The sequence below is a fragment of the Tachyglossus aculeatus genome, chromosome 7 (assembly GCF_015852505.1).
Source record: "Tachyglossus aculeatus isolate mTacAcu1 chromosome 7, mTacAcu1.pri, whole genome shotgun sequence".
In the NCBI taxonomy this organism is placed as follows: domain Eukaryota; kingdom Metazoa; phylum Chordata; class Mammalia; order Monotremata; family Tachyglossidae; genus Tachyglossus; species Tachyglossus aculeatus.
In genome coordinates this window covers 43,793,782-43,797,764 of record NC_052072.1, presented here as the reverse complement: position 1 = coordinate 43,797,764, position 3,983 = coordinate 43,793,782, and the positions used below count along the sequence as shown (strand labels likewise).

General features: G+C 43.6%; 1 non-coding gene across 1 annotated transcript; it reads left to right on the top strand.

Moving 5' to 3' along the window:
* The first annotated feature begins 2,281 nt into the window (after nucleotides 1-2,281).
* Nucleotides 2,282-2,419, top strand: LOC119931259. Its single transcript, XR_005452109.1, has one exon. It is a non-coding gene; the product is annotated as a small nucleolar RNA SNORA7 (small nucleolar RNA).
* The last annotated feature ends 1,564 nt before the right edge of the window (nucleotides 2,420-3,983 follow it).

Here is a 3,983-nt window from a genome sequence, read left to right as displayed (position 1 = left end):
TTCAATCATGTTTACTGAGCACTTGCTGAGTGAAAAGCACTATACTAAGTGCTTGGGAGAGTTACAATATAACAATACAGACACATTCCCTGCCCACAACGAGCTTACAGCCTAGAAATAACTGGCTCCACCCCATACAACTGACCTAAGGATCAACAGTCACTGGAGAAGCCCTCTGGGCATTGTGTATCAGCATCCTTTTTATCTGTGTTCCACCATGATGTTACCAAGTCCATTGGCTTAGCCAGATTGACAGGGTTAGCTACCCTGTAATGCCATGCCTCTCCTGGATCACGCGCCAGAGCAGCGAATACACAGGAATCCCAAAGGTTAGGCAGCTACAAAGGATGACTATGCAACAAAACAGTGCTGCGAAGTTCTCTGGAACCTTTTGTTCCCCAAAAGGAGGTCAAAGGATTTTCCATTACTTATAAATTAGTCCTTGAAGCTGTTCTCTGCGATCTGGACCAAAGATAAATTCCATTGTGGTGAAGAGTATTACCCTTTGAATAACTGATTTCTCTAATTCCTGGTGCCTGTTATTTACATGAATTTTCTCACACTCCACTGTGGTACACAAATAATAATAATAACAGTAATAAAAATAGTAATAATAATAATTTCAAGAGATTAACAAATACCACAATAATAATAATAATTACAACGTTCCAAGCACTGTACTACACTCTATTTATGACTACTGCTTTCCATCATTGACCTTGTAAGGCTCCTCTGGGGCTGGGATGATGCCTTTTATTTCTCTTGTATGTTCCCCCAAGATCTTAGTATAGTGCTCAGTGCAAAGCAGGCACTCACAAAATACTGTTGTTGCTACTAAGACTGAAGCAAGGGGAAGGGAAAGGTCTTCACCTAAGTCACTCCATAAAGAGAAAGACCACACATCCTTCTAATTCTTAAAGCCACATTACTTATCAGCTGGTCTCTCCCAGCTTTATAGAACAGTGACCATTTTCTTTCTCTCACGCAGGACTCCCTGGTCCTAAGTTTAGAGAAGCAGCATGGCATAGTGGTTAGAGCCTTGGTCTGGAGTCAGACGGTCATGGATTCTAATCCCGGCTCTGCCACTTGTCTGCTGTGTGACGGTGGGCAAGTCACTTCACTTCTCTGGGCCTCAGTGACTTCCTTTGTAATTTGGGAATTGAGACTGGTAGCCTCATGTGAGACAAGGGACTATGTCCAACCCGCTTTGCTTGAATCCACTTCAGTACTTAGTTCAGTGTCTGCCACATAGGCTTCACAAATACTGTCATTACTATTATTACTATATTTCAGGACTGGAAATACTTCTTCATTCTGCAAAACACAGCCGGCTGGGATTGCAGGAAAACATGAGTGATCTCATTCTGTATACTAAGGAGGTTTTGAATAATCACCTAGAGTAAGACCTGTAGGGCATGAGACAAATAGGTTCCGTGTATACTCAGCAGGGCTGTTAAATGGATGTGAAACAAGTCAGGCTCTGCTCTAGGGCACAACATTTTTCCCACTGAATTCCATGGGAAAATGTCTCTGCCTTCTGCCTCACATCTAGTGTCTGGTGGCGCCTCACTATTCAGGGTTTGCCAGTCAGCATGTCCAAGAAAGAGCCAAAGTCACATGGGCCTGCTATCAGTACAGAATGTACTCTGCAACTGGACTGCTAGGCAGCAGTAAGAATTCTCTTTTCCCCAGCTGAGAGACTTTGGGGCCCCAGAGGACTTAGTGCTGGTGATGAAAGCCCCAGAAGCCTAAGAGTTGTTGAGCTATTGAATAATTTACCACAAAAGTCCCCAGTCTTTTTAGCCCCGGCGCCTCTTAAAAGAAGCAAAAGAACCACACCGTTCATTGTGCCTCACCCTCTCACTCATCTCTGGTGCCTAGAAGCCTGAAGCCCAGACGTGGTTTCTAGAAGCAAAATCCCAGCCAGTGTCTCATCTCCCAACCCTCAGCCCCTCATATTCTGGGAAACACTACCTGGCAGAACAGCTCAAGCTTCATTTCCAAAGCCAGCTTCTTCCTCTGGGGAACCAGTGCCGACTTACCCATTCCTGCTATCTGCCAGGAGATCTGCCTCTCTCCATCAAAGCTAAACCAGGGGCCTGGAAAGTGACTCAGAAACTGAGAATCAGTTTTGCCTTGCACCCCTGGGCAAATTCACACCCTCCAAGTCAAAGGTCCGTGGACTCACATATCTCCTCCACTTAGTTGAATAGTTTTTTCCATGTTAAAGGATGGGCAGAGGTCTATCTAGTTTATTTTAATGTTTGTCTACCCTCACTAGGCCCTCTCAGGGTCACACCTGGAGAGTTTCCAGTATTCTACCAGTCTTGACTATGGGAGGGAGAGTCAAGCAGAGGCATACCCATTCCATTCCTAGCTTGGGCAGTGGCTAGCGAGTGGAAGACAATCTGCTACAAGTCCAAACTCACCTGTGCTGAGCAGCAATGGCATGGGAGAGAGTCATGGGTGGAGATACTAGTTTATTGTACAGAAGAAGGCAATGGTAAGTCACTTATGCATTTTCACCAAGAAAACTCTATAGATACATTACCAGAATGATTGCAGATGGAGAGTGGGGCGTTCTGGCAGAGCTGTGTCAATGGAGTCGCTAAGGAGTGGAGGTGACTTGACAGCAAAAGAGAAGACAAGACCCTCACTAAATTTCAAGTTCTGTGGGGTTATGGATTAGGTCTACCAACTCTCTTGTAGTATATTTTATTGTACTCTCAAGTGCTTAGTTCAGTAGTCTACACACAGTAAGTACATAGTAATAATAATTATGGTATTTTTTAAGCACTTACTATGTGGATAGCTGAGGTGGATACAAGCAAATCAGGTTGGACACTGTCCCTGTCCCATTGATTGATTGACTGACCCTGGCAGGAGTCATTCCCTTCTTTCCCTCCCAAAGAAATCATTCTTTTTTTTTAAAAAAAAAAAGTATTTGTTAAGTTCTTACTATAATGACAGACACTGTCATAGGCTAATCAGGTTGGACATAGTCTGTGTCCCATATGGGGCTCACAGTCTTAAATCCCAACTTATAGATGAGGTAACTGAGGCGCAGAGAAGTGAAATGACTTGTCAAGGTCACACAGCAGACTAAGGGGGAACTGGGTTTAGTAACCAGGTCCCCTGACTCCCAGGCTTGTGCTGTTTCCACTAGACCATGCTGCTTCTCTATGTAAAACTATGAAAAACCATGTGGTGGCTCAATAATTTGTCAGTCTCCAGCTAAATTAGAGATTAAGGAATCTTAATGACACTTGTTAATTCTAGACTGTAAGCTCGTTGTGAGCAGGGAATATGTCTGTTTATTGTTCTATTGTACTCTCCCAAGTGCCTAGTACAGTGCTCTGCCCGCAGGAAGAGCTCAATAAATACAAATGAATGAATGAACTGTAGGCCCCTCAGTCTCAGTATCAGACACTGGGACTTCTAATTGTAATAATAATAATAATGGTATTTGTTAAGCACTTACTATGTACCAAGTACTGTTCTAAGTACTGGAGGAGATACAAGGTAATCAGGTTGTCCCACATGGGGCTCACAGTCTTAATCCCCATTTTACAGATGAGGGAACTGAGGCCCAGAGAAGTTAAGTGACTTGCCCACAGTCACTCAGCTGACAAGTGGTGGAGCCGGGATTAGAACCCATGACCTCTGACTCCCAAGCCCTTGCCCTTTCCTCTGAGCCACAAAGCTAAGCCCATCTACGAGATAAGTGCTACTGTCTACATTCTCAGCTTTATGAGTTATGTCGTCTTGTTTAATTTTTAGTAATGCACAGGAACACCGAAAAACAATGCTGTACTGGAACCCAGCCTCAGGTAATATTTGTCACACCTTCAGGATGTGTGAGGAGAATACATGATAACAGGATAGCTGAAACAAAGTAACCATAAACTGGATGGACAGTAAAATTTGTTTTAAAGACCCAAGAAAGCAAAACTTCATTCAGTATGGCTTTGCCAATCAACAAA